General features: G+C 36.1%; 1 protein-coding gene and 1 pseudogene across 2 annotated transcripts in view; one reads left to right on the forward strand and one right to left on the reverse strand.

Annotated features, from left to right (window-relative positions):
• The window catches only part of CTNNA3 (catenin alpha 3), a 1766595-nt gene that overhangs the window by 304722 nt on the left and 1441964 nt on the right, over nucleotides 1-19909 (reverse strand). The gene's annotated exons all lie outside the window — the stretch shown is intronic.
• On the forward strand, nucleotides 1254-2740 carry LOC121036692 (40S ribosomal protein S20-like; annotated as a pseudogene).

Consider the following 19909-nt stretch of genomic DNA (forward strand, 5'->3'; position numbering starts at 1 on the left):
TAAGTTTAATATGTAAGAAGTGGCAGGCTACAGCTTTGCAAAGCACATTTTCTGCTTTGGCCCCTAGCCATATTTACCCAAATTTCTTGGGGGAAATTTTTTTTCTCTCTCTTAGAACTGCTTCATGAAAGCAGAATTCAAGAAATTACTGTAAGAGTCATTTAAAATGGGAAGTCAGCAGAAACCGGGGTTTTGCTTGATAGCAGCCAAAAACATTGTAAGGAGCATTGGAGGCTGTGTAATTTTGAAAGGACTGTGTTTCTATGCATTGTATTCAGTAGTCTACATGAGCAAAAATGATTAAAAAAAAAAAAAAAGATTTAGCAGACTCTATTGCCAGGGATGCTGGCAGCCTGCCAAACACACAGAGGTAGCAACTATTCTGCCTCCTTACCTGCCTTCAGAGTAACATTACCCTCCCCTGCTAAATAAAAGAAGAGGTGTCCCTTGAAATCTGCGGCATGCAGTCGCACCTGCTTAACTTGTGCTTGCTTTTCCTTCATCAAAATATTTGAGTATCTGCTAGCAGGAAGTTCAATCTTTACCTGGCACATAAACTGTAGAAGATCGCGTGTTAATTTTTGACATGACAATAAAGACATAAAATCTTAGTTAAGTGTACTTCGTTATATTGTTTGTGACAGTAAATTGGAGTAGTTGCATTACATTTCTTTTTACTGGGTTTACATATACACGTACACCCATTTATACACATATGAAGAGAGAGAGAGATGGGGGTGGGGTGCTGCCTGGAGAATTCAAGAAAGTGTATTCTTTGTTGTTCTAGGAAGTAAGGGTTGTTTGCTGTCTCTTAATGTCCCTTGCAATACAGCTGTTTGCCTAGGATAGTTTCTCATTTTCTATGGTATTATTTATCATTTAGGTATTTCAGGAAAGAGAGAGAGAATAGATATTGTCCAGTTAGTGGATTTTCTGAACATAAAATGAGGAAAGAAGAGAAAGAAAATAATGCTTCCTTCTGATTTTGTAATGGAACATATTAACCTTGATTCGTTGGACGAGAAGTCTATTTGTTGGAGGAACTGAGCAACCTCCTAGGAAAGAACTCGTTCTATGTGAAATAGAAGTGATGTGCATCGTCTCTCCCAAAATGCAGGTTGGTTGCCTGAGGGTAGAGGAGATTCTCAGTATAGTGTGATGATTTCCCTCGAAGAAGCCCCCAACTCGATTCCCTATGGACCTGTGACTCATGAGTGAATCTTAGAAAAAAAAGCACACTTTCTGTTGTGGAGTATAAAGCAATTCTTGAAAAGAACAAAATGGAAGAAAGATCTCTTTACAATTTGGCTTCAGTACCCAGTGGAATCTGATGTGCACAGAGTAATGGGCAAGATTGACAGGGGAGAAGGAACCCATGGAAAGTAAAAGTGATACAGCTTAAGACACTGGGTGGCCACCATCATGAGATGGTACAGAAAACAGAATGTCCATGAACAAATCTGAAGGGAAACAGTAGCAGAGGAAGATATAGGTGCTGGCATATTGAGTTGCTGTTTATTCAATGTTTGAGTCAACATAAGCAATGTGCTATGCCCTTTAGACACATTATCTCATTTCATCCCCATAGTAAGTCTTTAAACTAGATATTATAATCCCCATTTTGCAAATAAGGCAAATGGTTATTTAAGAGCAGATGTTTTAAGAAAAGTACCCACTTACAGGTATCATCATCCTTTCACACTTGAAAACATGCAATGACTCCATCTCTAGGGGCTCTGGAAATGGAAATGTTGGATTGTAAATCAATATTAGAGGAGCAGAAGCAGAAAGTAATGCCATTAATAAGAATTTATAAATAGAACAATATATGGCAACAGTTTATACACACTCCTAAAATGGTGGCAGAAAGATATCATTAGCTATAAATTATTTGAGTTCTCTCTGAGGAAGAGATGGTCACAGCTACAGCAGAGTTCCTGATGCCTGACTTCTGCTACTGACTCCCTGTGTTCACTCCTGTAGAGGAACAGGTGGGTCAAGAAGCCATACTGCAGCCATGGCTTTTAAATATATGGGAAGGACACCTATGAAAACAGAGATTCACCGAATTAGAATTACTCTAACCAACCAAAACATAAAATCTTGGTAGGAAGTACATGCCAGCTTGGTCAGAGGCACAAAGGAAAAGAATCTCAAAGGGAAAGGACCAGTTCAGATGCCCACCAAGACTCTTGAGAATCACTATAAGAAAAATTCCTCGTGGTGAAGGTTCTAAGACGTGGGATCATTTTCAGGTGAGGATCCACAAGCTCATTGATTTGTACAGTCCTTCTGAGATAGGCAAGCAGATTATTTCCATCAGTACTGAGCCAGGAGTCAAGGTTGAAGTTACCATTGCTGATGCTTAAATCAATCTTTTTAATAATTTGATTATCAGTTGCTAAGAAAAATAAATTATTTGAGATGAAAATACATGCTAAGGTCTAAGAGAAAACATACTGAAGTTATTAACAGTATCAAATAAGGCCACTGAAAGATGAATAACATAAGATCTGGGACAAATAGTTTAAGTAAGTATTAAAGGCTTATGTCATGGCTATATCCAAGAAGAATCAATGTTTCAAGAACGCCACCCCCTGGTAAGAATAACACAAGCTGTCAGTTACCCATTGATGATTAAATTCTGGGAGGACTTCATTCTCTGCCTCTGCTTCTCCCACACTATCTATCTCCTCACCCCTTTTGTGACCAGATTTGAAAATTATGAAGCAAAGACAGGTAAAATCTTAAGACTCATGTGCTTTTACTTTCAGTTGTTTTCTTTCTAGCCTCACCTTAAAATTTTTGTCACCACAAATTATCCCAACCAATTAACCAGAATTTTTTGTAATCTTTTTTTTAAATGTTTAGTTATTTTTGAGAGAGACAGAGACAGAATGCGAGTGGGTTAGGGACAGAGAGAGAGGGAGACACAGAATCTGAAGCAGGCTCCGGGCTCTGAACTGTCAGCACAGAGCCCGACGTGGGGCTTGAACTCACAAGCTGTGAGATCATGACCTGAGCCGAAGTCAGATGCCCAACTGACTGAGCCACCCAGGAGCCCACAGAATTTTGTAAACTAATAAAAAATAGTTAAGTAATCTATCCACAGTTGGTAGCTAACAGAGCTGGGATTTGAACACTGTCCGATTTGAAGGGCCATGTATTATTTTTTAAACGTTTATTTTGAAATAATTATATATTTACAGAAAGTTGCAAGATTGCACAGAGGGATCCCATACACTCTTTACCCCTCAATGGTTACATTGTACACAACTACAGTATAGTATCAGTACTATGCAATTGGCATCGGTGTAAAGTGTGTATATACTTTCATGTAATCTTATTGCGTGTGTAGATTCATGTAACCACCACCACAACCAAGATATAGAACTATTCCATACCACAGAGATCTCCCTCAGACTATCCTTTTATAGTCACACCTAATCCTTCCCCATTATCTCTGTTTAAATCCTGGCAACCATTAATCTGTTCTCCATTCTATATTTTTATTTCAAGAAATCTGTATAAGTGGAATCATACAGTATGTAACCTTTTGAGAATGACATTCTTTTCCACTCAGTATAATGCCCTGAGGTTCGTTCAAGTTGTTGCACATATCAATAGTCTGTTTCTTTTTATTGCCAAGTAGTGTCCCATGGTATGAGTACACCACAGTTTGTGTTAACTCTTCACATGAATATTTTGATTGTTTCCATTATTTGACTATTATAAAAAGCTGCTATGAACAATTATGTATATATTTTTGTGTAGACTTAAATTTTCATTTCTCTGAAATAAACTCCCAGAATGTAATTGCTGGATCATAAGGTAAGTGTATATTTAGCTTTTCTTTTTAAGAAATTGCCAATTTTTTTTTTCCAGAATAGGGAGCCTTGTTTTTAACTACTCTATTTTAGTGCTTCCTAAGTTTGAACAAACCACATCCATAGTATCTGTGGTAGCCAGCTTCTGATATGGTCCCCAATAACCCCTGCCTCCTCCTGGAATCCACAACCTTGTGTAACCTCCCTCCATGTTTTACTAAGATTGGAATGTGTGGCTGATAGATTATGACAGAAGTGATGGTATATACCTCCAAGATTTGGTTTTTCTCTTTACCTTTCCTCTTTCTCTCTCTCTCTCTCTCTCTCTCTCTCTCTCTTTCTCCCTGTCTCTCTCTCCTCTCTGTCTCTCTTTCATCATTTGTTCTAGAGGAAGCCATGTTGTGATAAGCTCTATGAGAGAAGCCCAGTGGTGAGGAACTGAAGCCTCCTGCCAAAACCACATAGGAGAGCTTAGAAATGAACTCTTCAGCCCCAGTTACGTCTTTCAGAACTGTAATGCTGCCCAATACTTCGACTGCAACCTTATGAGACACTTAACCAAACTCAACCAGCTAAGACACTCCAAGATTCCTAATACACACACACACACACACACACACACACACACACACACACACACACGCATGCACGCACACACACAGTGAGATAATAAATATTGTTCTAAAAAGCAAAGTTTTGTGTTCTTCATTATGCCACCATAAGTAGCAAATAAATATTTTGATATAAGAAGTCTAATCCTACCTATAATGATAAAAACTTAAAATATGAGATTGGTTTTGAAACTAGGTAATGAATGGAGCTAAATAAACTGCAGGGATTTTGAGAAAAGTGCTGGGGAGGTCTTAAAGTGCCTTAAATACACTGTTTTTAGAACTGACTTGTGTAAAAGCTGGAAGAGAGGACTTAAAAGAAGTATGGAAAAAATCTTACTAAAAATTGGCAGAAAGATTCCTCATTAAGTAGTGACAGAAAGCATATCCAGTTACCCGCAGAAATGTGGAAGGTAAAAAAACATATATATTTATAGCAATAAACTGGTTGAGCTAGTTGTGGAGATTTCCGACTACTATGTTGAAAGTGTCTCCTAGTTTCTTCTTACTCTTTAGACAAAAGTGCAATAAGGAAAGGATGCACTGAAAAGGGTGGGATAGGGATGTTAGATAAAATCTTATAATCTAAACAAGTCTTAATTTTAAGATTCCCACCTCTGTTAGAAGTAAACAATGGTGATATTAAGAAACGAATTCCAAGAAAAGATCATATTCAAGGAACCCTGAGGAAAGCCTATATAAAGCTGAAGGGAAAGTGTGCCTTTGAGACCTCAGAATGATCAAAGGTTATGCCTCTGAAGAGAGGTTCTTTCTAAAAGTCTGTCTCTCAACCAAACAACAGTGATTTTAGAACGCTGGGGTGTGGGGAGCTGGGGAGACTTCATTGTTTCAGCAGAATACCAATGTAAAGAAAGGCTTTTCTCCAAGGTACTTTTGGGAGTGGCTTTGTCTAATGACGTATCCCTCAGGAGGTGAAGAGGAGAACTGTAATTTCCTTTGAAAGAAATGATAGTGGCAGAAACACTGTCAGCTTAGAATGTAAGGAACAAAAACAATGGAAATAAAAAGAGACCTTCAAGGAGAAATCAGACTGCTCAGAAGACTAATATCTGTAAATATGCTCTTTCATGAGGATAAAGTATAACTCAAGGTAGAACCAAAATGGAGACATGGTCAATGTAGGAAAAACTCCTTGGCAGGAATAGGACAGAGTCCTAATCAATAAATTTCCAATGTTTTCTGGCTGGATTTAAAAACTTCTAGGTACCAAAAACTCCTGTGTATCTTCTATTTTTCCCCTTGCATATTAGAAATATCTATGGTGAGGGGCATCTGGGTGGCTCAGTCAGTTAAGCATCCAACTTTGGCTCAGGTCGTGATCTTGCAGTTTTTGAGTTCAAGCCCCACATCGGGCTCTGTGCTGACAGCTCAGAGCCTGGAGCCTGCTTCAGATTCTGTGTCTCCCTCTCTCTCTGCCCCTACCCCACTTGCACTTTCTCTCTCTCTCTCTCTCTCTCTCTCTCTCTCTCTCTCTCTCTCAAAAATAAATAAACAAGGGGCGCCTGGGTGGCGCAGTCGGTTAGGCGTCCGACTTCAGCCAGGTCACGATCTCGCGGTCCGTGAGTTTGAGCCCGGCGTCGGGCTCTGGGCTGATGGCTCAGAGCCTGGAACCTGTTTCCGATTCTGTGTCTCCCTCTCTCTCTGCCCCTCCCCCGTTCATGTTCTGTCTCTCTCTCTCTGTCCCAAAAATAAATAAACGTTGAAAAAAAATAAATAAATAAAAAATAAATAAACAAAAAAAATGAAGAAATATCTATGGTGATTATCCTATGCCTGCCTCACCTTTGTATATTCAGTATGTGAACACATATAACTTATTTCTTTAGTTTACAAGCCTACAAATGAATATGAACAGTCCTGGAGAGACTGTACCTATAGAACTATACCCAAGGAAACTTATCCATACCAGGACCTGATTCATACAATGAGATTCTAGATTATGTGCTGATGCTGTAATAAGATGGGCTTTTGGGGCTTTGGGAAAGGGTGATTATTCTTTGAATGTTCCAGGGGTATGAATCATTGGGGATCATAGGGCAAACTGGAAATCAGCCTACATGATGGCCTCCAATGACCCTCAAATTTTGGTATTCACACTCTTTCAATGTTCCCTCCCATGCTGTATCAGGATTGGTCTATGTGACCAATGTGATATGGCCAAAATTAATAGTATGGTAACCCTGATATTACGTTATACAGAACAGTGGCTTTTCTTTCCTTCTCTGCCTCTCTTTCTCATCACTTGCTGTGGGAAAAGACATGTTGCGAGTAACCCACATAGTGAAGGAGTTATCCTCCTGTCAACAGCAACATGAATAATCTTAGAACCATATTCCTGAGTCCCAGTCAAGTCTTCATATACTCTTAACTGTGGCCAACACATTGACTGAGACCCAGTGAGAAAACCTAAACCAAAACTATCCAGATAAGTCATTGCAGGATTCCCAAATCACAGAAACTCTGAGATAATAAATGTACTTCTAAGGCACTAAGATCAATTGTTATGCAGCAATAGACAACTACAATATGTAGTTGCGAATACAACTTAAGCATAAAGATATCCATGAATATAGAAACATGGATGAGATTTACCAGATGCAAAAAGCAGTTGGAAAATTTTCTATAAAATTGTTCCACATTTTAAACACAGCTAAGATGTCCATGATCTTATCTTAGAAAAGTGGAACTAGATTGTGATTATAGTTTGGAGAATATAACTTTAAAACAGTGAAGCTTACCCTCTTTGAAGAAAATATAAAACAAAAGGGGCTGTTAATGTGTTTCCTCTGCTGTTTTTAAGAACACATATCCTGGCCAGGTAATGTGAATTCCCTTGGCCAATGTTTCTTCCTATTAAGGGTAACATAGAATTGATGACACCAGATCATCCAACCAACTCTGGCTCTGATTGAACATTCACCAAGCCACTTTCTAACTATAACCTGACTTAGTACACAAATTTTGCCAGAGGAGGCCCAGTAAACTAGCTAGCTGATATTAAATGAACATTCAATTTAACTGTTTTCAATTTAAGTGTTTTGTGGCCGTGTTAGGAAAAGCTAGCTACTATAATCCTGATCAATTCTGGATGCCCTAAAAAAAAAAAGTTTGTTAATCTTTAAGTCCAAAGAACATGATAACTGCTCTGAGATCTTAACAACTAATGAGCTTCCCACTGATCTCCATAAAGTCTTAGCTGACTTATGTCACTCTAGATTCAATGCTGCTATTATTAAATTTCACTGTGTCACTCATCTAACCAAATAGTACTTATTAATTAATAGTTTTCAGGAAAACAATGAACATAATTCCATTACATTTTTAACAATACAGTCGGATGAATGAATGATAAGGAGACATTTTGAATGTAATAACAAGGCAATGTAACAAGCCAGTGGGGCAGAGGGTGCGGGGGAATCTTAAGACATACTGTTTAGCATGGGTATGTATGGGGAGTAAGCTTAGCAATTCCCTGAGCTTGCACCAATGGGTTAGCAAGGCATAAAAAATTACAAAGCCATAGAATGCTCACACCCAAGTTTGGGTAAACAAGATTAGGCGAATAAGGATAGAGAAGGGGGACAAAGGTCCCCAGGATAGAGAAAGGGGGCAAAGGCCCCTATACAAAGGTATATGAGGTAAACCAGATTAGGTATTCAGGGTGAAAATGCCCTCCAACTTAGTACTATAGCAGAAAGCTTCTTTCACAGGAAGGAAGGACCAAATTAGGTAAACAGGTAAATAGGGCTATAGACCACTGCAGGAGGAAGTCGCCCAGAGCAGAGCTAATTAACAAAAGAAAGGTGCCTTGTTGACCTTGCGGTTGCAGGCTCTTTCTGTCTTATCCCCTAGGCTGGCTAAGATAAACAGACAAGGCACCTCTTGTCAGCTAGTAACATAACATCTGCCTGGCGCCAGAATTTTGGTTTACATTGACCCAAACCCCCAACACCGTCAATCTTCAAAACCTTCTTTCCCTCATGCCCATGAGTTAATGTTCACAGATTCATTTTCTCTTTGTGCACACCCATCACGTTTGTAAGCCTTCTGATCTTAATAAATACGGAGCAGGGACCCTTATTTGGGGCTCTTGTCTTCTCCCAGACATTAGTCATCTCTTGCATTTTAATACTGACTCTGCTCTCTTGCTGGACAAGACAGAACTTTAGACTCAGAGTGTATGACATGTATGTGCTTCAGTTTTGTCAGCCAAGCACAATTTTACAAAGACATTTTATTTACAATCATAGTGCTTGAAAGCAATTGTTTTGCATTTTGGGATTTGCTTTAAGAGAGACAGAAGATCAGAGGCTTCTGGGTTGAGTACAAATTACAGAAGAAAGCCTTGCGTTTTTTATGACCTAGGTTATTGTCCAATCAATGGGTCATTGGACCTTTATTATTTTAATTAAAATTGGTTCACTTTAATGACATAAAATATATTGATTTGAGCTGTTTTCTTCAGTCTTGAAAGTTTTGCTAGAAACTAGCAGTTTCCACCTATTTCATGGTACCCATCAATTCAATTTAATCTTTTTCTTTTGGCCTGATTCCTCTTTTCTTCTTTGATTTCTACTTCTATATGACTTTTTTCTTTTTATTCATGCTTCTTAGTAATTTTATGAAGATGACCCCCACATCTGAACAGTATATAATCAGGAGTCATAACTACTCTGTGCCTGATAAATTTAGAAAGGATCTTGTTCATTGAAAATATCTACTCATTCTCTGCATTGCTACTTATATATCTGGATTTTAATTTAAATACTGTCATTTGACCATGAATCTAAAGTGGTTCTCTTATTTTTTTTGTCTTTTTTCATTTATGTTTATTTATTTATTTATTTAAAAATTACTGAGTGCTTACTGTGTATTAAAGAAGTTGGATTTAAAGGAAGGAAGGAAGGAAAGGAAAAAAGAAGGAAGGATGGAAGGAAGGGAGGGAGGAAGGAAGGGAGGGAGGAAGGAAGGAAGAAAGGAAGGAAGGATAGAAGGAGGAAGGATGGAAGGAAGGATGGAAGGAAGGAAGGGAGGAAGAATGGAACGATGGATGGAAGGAAGGAAGGAAGAATGGAAGGAAGGGAGGAAAAAAGAAATGAAGAAAGGAAGGAAGAATGGAAAGAAGGAAGGAAGGAAGAATGGAAGGAAGGGAGGAAAAAAGGAATGAAGGAAGGAAAGAAGAATGGAAAGAAGGAAGGAAGGAAGGAACAATAGAAGGAAGAAAGGAAGGAAGAATGGAAGGAAGGAAGGAAGGAAGGAAGGAAGGAAGGAAGGATGGAAGGAAAGAAGGAAGAAAGGGAGGGAGGGAGGGAGGGAGGGAGAAAGAAAGAAATGGATCCTACTGTCAAAGGTCCTACAGTCTAGCAGAAGGGCATGGAAACAAATGAATGCCCTGAAATGTTATAGGTGTTCAGATAGCAGCAAATATTTCAAAATAAAATTAATTCATTTCTATATGGGTATTCTTTTCTAGACCAAGTTCATCTGATCAAGTGTCTTTGTTTTTTAAAGTACTTGGTAATAACTGTTTTAACCTTATTTTATTTACTTGATTTGATGTATTTGAGATGTAGATAATTAGAGATTTTGGCTGAGCTGCTCTCAGATCTTGAGGTACAAAAAAAAAATCCTTCATAAAAATGTCTGTAATTCTGAAGCTCACCTTTAGAACATCCCTGAAATGTATCTTTGGCTCAGTTTTTTGTTTGTAATGTTTCTGAAGTTTAGGAAAAATCAATATGAGCCAGATAAAACAAGTAAGGAATAAATACCTAAATATCTAAAGAATAATACCAAGTAGCAGAAAGGAAGTTAGCATTTTTTGTATAGTAGGTACTGTGTTATTTATGAAAAGTAAATATATGTGTCCATATTATTTTATAAAAACTCTGTGGGTCAAAATATATCATAGAATTCATATTCTTTTGGATTGGAGAAAACTAATGCATGTCGTTCTCTCTCCATTGCATTAATAGTTCAACAATCAAAGTTATAATAACTCATACTAGATAAGATTTTAAAAAGACTCTCACTACCCCTATAACACTTCACACAAGTTTTACCACCAAATGATTTATGAGAGTAGGTCCTGTTTTTCAGAGGATTTGGGGGGGGGCGCGGTTTAGGATTGGCAAAAAGCGATTGTAAGTCTTCATTTAATCTAGTTTACAGGTGAAGAAATTGAGGCTTATACCTATAAATTACCCACCCTGTCGATTATTGGCCAGATATAATACCCAAGGTTATCACATTAATATTTAGTAGGAACGTTCAGTTCCATAAAGATTTATCCAGTGAAGATTCAAACTCATGCCTGCCATAATTCACAATCCATGCTTTTCCAGGTAGTGTTAATTAGTACAAAATACATTTTCCTTAAGACTCGGTACCTGGAAATGTCATATAATATTTTTCTCCTTCCCATGATAATAATGTGGGTTGCAATAATTTTATCCTAAAATATTTGCTTTTAAGTTAGGAATTTCTTTTTCAATTTTTCTTCTCACAAGGTGGGTACAGAGGAGAGTCTGACACTGACAGTAATTCTTACGTGCTTGGTTATGTTTTAACATAATTAAGCAAAGGACGTAATAAAGGACTTTATCTAAAGTTAACTGATATGTTTTCATTAAAGTCCTAAACTTTCTAACTCCAGAAGAGAGGACATTGCTCTCCTAATATATAAGCTAACCATATTATGGTAGCAATTAAATTCAGCAATTATACACTGAAATTTATAGTCCTAACAGTTTTTTACAAGCAGTATAAATTTAGTTCTTACATGTGATTTTATTTTCTGAATCAAACTTCATTTTCAATAAGTCTTTCCATATGGAATAATTTCATAATGGATAAAACTCACAAGATTTACTGGATCATCAAGTACTTCATTTCTGCTGAAGTCATCCCTCCGAAACATTTTAGAGGGTGAGGGCTTCCCCACAGAATATGAAGGTTTAAGAATGTAACCTGACACAACAGAAGCTTGGCTTCTTGACTCCCAATTTTAATGCTGGTTTTCATCATTTTATACCATGGTGTATTCATACAATATAATTAGTGGTTTTAGTGACCACTCGTTTCAGAGTAAAAGGCAAACAAATGAAATGTCTAGAATGGGTGTGTATTTTAAATTGATGAAGATACTTTATCTTATCCTCCCCTTCTTCTAGAGAAGCTCACTGCAAAACTAAAATAAATAAACTAGCAATTATTATCCAATTATCCACAAATATGTGTATGATTTAGCTCTATTTGTAAGAATTCCAACAATGAGAAAGTTAAGAGTCTCACAATTATCTGACAAAGCCCCCATTCTCTCTCAACTCCTCCTTACTCTCAGACTTCAAAAGGCCAAATTAGCACTACTGAATAAATTATCTTAATACTACACTACTGCTTCTAAGGAAGAAACTCTTTTTACCACAGAAATAGAAAATACCATTTCAGCAACTAAACAGAGGACAGGGATCCAGGGAGATCAAAAGACATACACTGGTTTTAGAGTTAAATCCTAACAACAGTGATGACTTCTCCGAGGTTCAGATGAGATATCAGTCCTGGCTAACACCTTGATTTCAGCCTAGTAAGACTGTGAATAGTCTCGCTAATTTGCATCCAGACTACCAACCCATGGAAACAGCAAGATAATAAATTTGTTTCATTTTAAATTGTTAAACTTGTGATAATATGTTATGCAGCAATAGACAATGAATACAATGTACCATGTTTATTCATTAGAAGATTCAGTATTATAAAGATGTCAATTCTCAAGATGGTCCAGAAACAGATTGACATTTATACAGTCACTTGATGTATGACAAAGTTGACCTTGAATTGAAGTGGGGAAAGATGGTTGATTTAACAATTGTTAACAGAGCTATACGATAACCACATGGGGGAAAAAATGTGTCTTGACCTTTACATCATAACATAGTCAAAGGTCAATTCCAGGTAAATTGTACATCTAAATATAAGAGGAAGAACAATAAAGTTTCTATGCAATATCATGACCTTGATGTTTGGCAATTATTTCTTAAACAAGACAAAAAGTCACTAACCATAAAGCAAAAGTCCAATTCATATATTGGATTTTATTAAAATAAAAAATGATTTCTCTCAAATAAGCCATCAAATGAAAAGCAAGCTACTGAAGGGAGAGAAGATATCCATAATAATACATTTATCTGACCAATGAAAAGCATCTAGAATGTATAACAATCTTGTAAGTCAATAAAAAAAAAATCAGACTATTCATTTTAAACAAATAGGTAAGAGTCTTATAAGTACTTCCCAAAATAGGTAATTCAAATGGTCAATAAACTTTGAAAAACTTCTCAAAATCCACATCCATCAAGGAAATGCCTATTAAAATGTAATACCTCTAACATAACTAGAATGGCTAAAATGAAAATGACTAATCAAGTGTTGGCCAAAATGTGGAATAACTTAAGAAGCAACTCTTGTGCAATTCTGGTGCATATAAAATTGATACGGAACTTTAGAAAATGTCTTCTAAAACTGAATCCATCATCCCTAATGACTCAGGACACTCCTAGATGTATAAACCCATTGGAAATGTATTCATAGGTGTTAGCACACATATGAAGGTATGTACAAAGAATGTCCATAGCAGCACTAACAGTATTGCCAAAAGCTTAAAATAGAACACCTACTTCAAAGCATGACAATGGGTGAACCTGGCTACACAAATCTCACAAACCATTTTGAGTAAAATAGCCTTGTTGTAAAAGTGTACATACTTGAGTGGTGCCTGGGTGGCTCAGTCAGTTATGCATTGGACTTCACTCAGGTCAAGATCTCCTGGTTTGTGAGTCCTAGCCCCACACCAGGCTCTGCTCTCAGCCTATCAGCGCATAGCCCACTTCGGATCCATTGTCCCCCTCTCTCTCTTGCACTCTCTCTCAAAACCCGCTTGCACTCTCTCAAAAAATAAATAAAAACATTTAAAAAATATATACATAATTGATTCCATTTGTGTATTTAAAAAATGACAGAAAAAACAATTTATGGTGGTTGTTAAAGGGGATATTTGTGTCTCTCCAAATTTTATATATTGAAACCCTACCCCCCCCCAATGTGATGATAATAGGAAGTGGGGCCTTTCGGAGCTGATCAGCATTAGATGAGGTAACCAGGGCTACCTTCATGACTGGATTAGTGTCTTTCTTAAACTCATGAGAGAGCTTGATGCTCTCTGCTCTCCACCATGTGAGGATATAATGAGAATTCAGCAGTCTACAACCCAGAAGAGGGTTCTCACCGGAATTCGACCATGCTGGCACTCTGATTTCAGATTTCTAGCCTCTAGAACCATGAGAAATAAATTTCTGTCATTTATAAACCACCCAGTCTATGGGTGCTTTGTGCTAGCAGCCAGAACAGATGAAGAAGTGGTAGAGAAAAATGGTTACTTTCTGGAAAGTTAGTAACTGGATAGGAACACAGGCATGTTCTGACATACTGACAATATTGCATTTCTTGACTACATGGTGTCTTCACTTTGTAAAAAGTCATGAAACTGTATATCTGATTTTGTATTTATTTGTATGTATATTACACTTCAATAAAATGCTTATCAAATAACCCAAAGAATATATACTTGTTACAAATCAAGTATGGCTCTTTAACAAGAATCCACCTTCTCTTATTAAATAGTGGAATTTCTTTTTCCAGTGCCCCCTACAGAGTTAAACAAACACACATGTAAACACACACACCCAAACACACACACACACACACACACACACACACACACACACCCGCCAAATATCATCACATTGAAGATACGTTTGTGAAGGATGACTAATGAATATTCACCTTTAAAGAAATTTCACTACTGCTATGCATTCCTATAAAATCTATAGTTTCTTGTCTGCTGTAAAAGATCTGATTTTATAATATTGTGTTAGCAGTGTTTGACTGAGACTGACCTAAGTGAAATGGAAAAGCCCTATATAGTGACCTATATCCTTGAGGCTGGTAAAAAAAAAAAAAAACACCATGAGGGCAACGTGTTATTTTGTGTGGTGATCAGCTTCTAAAATGGCCTCCAATGATCCCTTATTCCTAGTATTTACAACTACGTGTGTTCTCCTTGCCTTGAGTGTAGGCTGAATCCAGCGACTTGCTTCTTGTGAACCGAATATAGCAACATGAGATGTCACTTCCCAGACTAGTTTATAGAAGACTGTTATTTGTTTTCCTCATGTGTGTTCTCTAATCTTCCCACTTACTTGATTCTGATGAGGCATTTGCCATGTAGTGAGCTGCTCTGTGAAGTAGCACACGTAAGGAAATGAAGGTGGACTCTGTCCAACAGAGCCTGACAACCTGAAAGGAACTGGATCCTGCCAACAGCCATGTGATTATCTAAATATTTGGTAATATTTAATCCTTATCCTATTTTCTTGGGTAGAGTGAGGGTGCATAATTTCTTTATTCTTAGAGAAAATGTTACATGGCAGTGTTTGTAAATCATATAGTTTGTGAACCTAAGAACGATTCATAGCTTTCAATGAAAATGTAAAATTATCAGCAATAGTTTTTAGTTGTCTTCTGAAATAGTTCCCCAATCCCCACCCAGTCTATGACAATTAATTCATATTTCAAAGAAATAATACACAGCAGTTACCAAAAAATGTATTCCTCCATGCTTAACTTTCTAACATACTTGTGCTCATGTAGAATTTGTTCAGCTGTTGATTTTGTAAAAGTTAATTTCTTCATGCAAAATAGTTACATATAGCTGACAAGAACCTCAAGACCTTAATCTACTTCTACAATTATAAAAGAGGAGAGAGGTTTTGTTTTCAACCAGTGTATGTATGTATGGGGTCAGGGTGTCTTTCTCTCTACTACCAATAGAAAAGAAATTTACAGAACTAGCAAAGGTTTGTGCCTACCTAAGTTTCATATAAGATTCTGTGGCTTGTTACTTGAATTTTTAAGGAAATTGTTGTACTTTGTAAGAATAAAAACACAATTGTTAGCATCAAGCAATGACTTATGTGACATAGTTGGCAAATTTTTTAGTCTATCTTCTCTGGATGGAATACTAACTATTGAATACAAGATATACCTTTCTTTGCAATTTGAAGACATTATTTGCCTCATAGTTAAGATTTGCTTCATAATTTTCTCAAAATACCATTTTCTTGAAATCAATAATAGATTTTTGTGACATTAAAATGATATAAATATGGAGTATTCATTCCAATTGCAACAATGACCTACAAAACTGTCATCCAAGAGTTGCCTGATAGGACTATCTAAGATTCTTCTTTTATTTTATTTTTTTAATTTTTTCTCTCTCATTGTCAAGACCTCATATTTTACACCAGTGATGGAATACTGCCACAAAAATGCTAATGGGATGGTTTCTGTCATTCAAGTTCTAGCTCCAGGGTCTTTGCAACAAAAAGAGGTCTATGAAGGTGTTCAGCTAATCTATACAACTAGCCAAAGGATTGCCTTCATATGTGTGAAACATAAAGCTAAAATAGCATGATTTGACTAGTTTAGAAAGCAGCAATATGGGGTGCCTGGGTGGCTCAGTTGGTTAAGCATCCGACTTCAGCTCAGGTCATGATCTCACAGTTTGTGAGTTCAAGCCCCACATCGGGCTCTCTGCCAACAGCTCGGAGCCTGAAGCCTGCTTTGGATTCTGTGTCTCCCTCTTTCTGTTCCTCCCCCACTTACACTCTCTCTCTCTCTCTCTCTCAAAAATAAAGATTAAAAAAACTTAAAAAAAAAGAAAGCAGCAATAAATGAGGCTCTGGGTGGAAAAGCCTAAATAGGAGCAAAAAAAACAAAAAACACACAGACTTGAGAACAATATGTATAATCTGATCCTATTCTGGAATACTAAATAATTTAAAAACATATGATTGCACACATCTACAAGGAAAATATCTGAAAGAATATATAGTACTTATCTCCGTCTGATAAAATTCATTGATGATTTTGTTCTTTTTTTCTTTCTATTCTTTCTAATGTACCTGTTGTAAATATGTATTTTAATTGCATATTTTTAAAAAAAAATGTTTATTTTAAGAGACCATAGAATAAGCATCCAGTATTCTACTGTGAAAAATACTTCAGTCAGTGTCAATATTACATTAGCGAGTAAGATAAATATGGTCCCTATTCAGGAGGACGTTATAGTTTTATAAAATAGAAATGATGGAGAATATAAAGAAAATCTAATAATACATAATAAGTGCATAATAAGTGTATTATGTATAATAATACATTATGTATTATGTATTATAATAATACATAATAAGTGTATTATAAGAAAATCTAATAATACATAATACATAAATAAAATCTAATAATACATAATAAGTGCAATGATAAGTTAGACAGAATTTTCTGAAAGTATTACCAAAAAAATCTAAGTGAGTCCAAGAGCTAACGCATAGCAAAGGAAAAGAAATAACTGTAATTATAAGAAATTCTTAAAAGATGGCAATTTTCATCAATTAGTCATATTTCATTTCAATTCTAAAATATAAAGTATAGTCATATTCTGTTTCAACTTTTCATTCCCTTAACTCTGGGGATGAAAAGGCTAAGGTACTATCTGCTCCATCCCCTGCCTCCCCACCGTAGGGTATTTTTCCATCAAAATCAATGGGTTGACTATTTACATTTGAAAAGGCCAAGGGGTGCCTGGGTGGCTCAGTCCTTTTAGTGTAGGACTCTAGGTTTCTGCTCCAGTCCTGATCTTAGGTTTGTGAGATCTAGCTGCCTGTCTGCACTGACAGCATGGAGCCTGCTTGGGATTCTCTCTCCCTCTCTCTCTGCCCCTCCCTTGCTCTCTCTTATGGGCAATCTCCCTCTCTCTCCCAAGATAAATAAATAAATTTTGAAAAGGCCTAATCCTACAACGCTTTTTGATAGTCTCCTTTGGTTCAAAAATCATGTTGATAAAACCTAATAGATTTAGGACCTCTCAGTAAGGATACCATCGCCAACAACAAAAGTACTTTATCATCATTTAGAAAATGAGGCAATTATCACATAACTAGTAGCATTCTACAGTTTACTCTGAAATACCCTTTGAAGTGAACATGTTTCATGCTTGCTTTTCATCAGACATTTTAAGTATTTCCTGTATGAGTGTCAAGTGGCACTGATATGGTTTGTGTGCTGTTTTTGTCCATATTCTCTTCAACTGTATGCACTGTTTGGGACAAGACATGATGTAGCATATGTTATTGAAGTATTTGTGTCACTGTTAAGTTGGGCAGGTTTTTTTATGAAACAAAATCCTATATATTACCTTTGCATAACGTGTTCAGTTTCAATTCCTTTGTCTGCTATTCTAAGAAAAAAGGCTGTAAATAATAAACCAGGAACAACGAAAATAAAGGATGGCCAATTTAGCATAGGTGTATTTAGAGACAAACATAGATCCCTGAAGTTTAACAAATGCATTACCTAGAACTATAATGTGTTAAAAAAGAAACTGAAATAAATAAAATTTGAAGAGCTTATGATTTTTGAGCAAACACCAATTTGAACTGGGCACCACCATATAAAAATGGCTGGGAGTCTTCTGCTGACAAGAACTAAGAGAAAAGAAAGGCTTTTATAAAGCAGACATAGAAGCAAAGCATAGAAATGACTTGACTGGCTACAGCATAAGCAGCTGTCTTATTTGAGAAAGACTATTTGTGATTGGGTGTTCTTGTGTTTTGATTTCTTAACCTTGAGACATCTCCAGGAACTGAGTCTGGCTTAGGTTTCAGTTTGGTTGCCAAGGCATTAGAATCACCTAGGTCTAATGGCCTCCTTGTTTAATTACTTTGACATACGTGACCTGTGTATCTGTATTTTTAGTATAATGGTAACTTATACATTGGCATATTTTTGCATTCAATACTGCGTAGTAGGAAAGTCTAGGTTGTAATTTTCCTTTTCTGCTTTTCTGTTCTCTTAGGAAATTCCAAGATTATAAAAGTCAGTGCCTGTGGAAATGAATCATTAACATTTCAAATGAAGTACCAAAATCAGGAAATGCAAATCATGATTCTGATATCAACATTAACTTCTGTAAGTGGCCCATTTGCAATTATCACACTTGACTTTTCTGTTTATAAAACACAGATATCTTAACCTTAATCATTGCATCATCCATATGTGTTTCCATCTTTGGGCTTTTGACTATATACCAGCCAGGCAAGAAAAATAATACTCTTTATAACACCTAGAGATCCCTGTGAGAACCAAATAGATAGCCTACTGGGTTACCAGCTGCACTGTAGTACTACAAAATTAAAGGAACAGATGCTCTTTGTTAACCTTATTTCCTAACAAAATATAAACAACGTTTTCAAAATAGAGTTTGGGAAGGAAATTTAGAAATCTAACATCGCCAAATATTGGGAAGTTTGAAAGAGAGAGATAATTGAAAGTGTCAGTTAAAATCATAAAGCTAAAGATGAAGGGAAAATATTTTGATAACAAAGAGAACAGACATCAGGAACCCAACAATGAATTTTGAGCCAGTAATATAATGCATGGTGATAAATATGGCAAACATAACAAAGCAACAGGGAAAAAGTTATCTAGACAACCTCAAAAATGATTTTTAATAAAGAACAAAGCTTGCTATTACATAATCTTTGCTAAAGTGATTTAAAAAAAAAGAAATGAAACTGATCAATTCAGTCAGGGTAAGAACATCTAATTTTGAGGAAATAGAAATCTAAGGATTTCAAATACAAAGAGACAAAAATGATGTTTTACATGTAGTGATCCATGCATCGCCTTATTAGTAAAAATGAAAAACTACTGGAGAGATGAAAAAAGAAAAATAAGGAGCTCTTTAAAACTCATATTGCACCAGATAAACCACAACCAAAAAACAAAACCTTAAACTTTCTTTGTCTTCTTAAAAGGTTAAAAAATAAAGGACATTCACACACAAAGGACTGCATGCAAAACTGGTGAAATTTGAATAAGGTCATTGGATTGCTTCACTCTTAATTTCCTGGTTGTGACAGTGCACTGCAGTTATGCAAGTCATTACAGTTGAAGGGTACATGAGATCTTTCTGCATAATTTCTTACAACTGCAGGTGATTCTGCAAGTATCTCACACTAAAAGTTAAAAAAAAATCAGGAAAAATTAAGAATGACTTTTATAATCATTTTAGAGTTATTGTGAAAATTAAAGAAGATTAATCTTACAAATAAAAGAAAGAAAATTAATCTTATAAACTTCCTTTAAATGGTCATACACCCTATATTTGAGAATGTAATTAAGACCCTGGGCTAATTTAATAGGAGATAATTTAAAATTCATGAGCTAAGAGAATCATCAAAGGCCCTGAGGTATTATCTGACTATAGCCTGTAAAGAACACCTCAAAAAATCTAAAAAAAAAAAAAAAAAAAAAAAAAAAAAAAAAAAAAAAAAA

This window comes from Herpailurus yagouaroundi, unplaced genomic scaffold (genome assembly GCF_014898765.1).
Source record: "Herpailurus yagouaroundi ecotype Mexico unplaced genomic scaffold, PumYag 163, whole genome shotgun sequence".
Taxonomy (NCBI): Eukaryota; Metazoa; Chordata; class Mammalia; order Carnivora; family Felidae; genus Herpailurus; species Herpailurus yagouaroundi.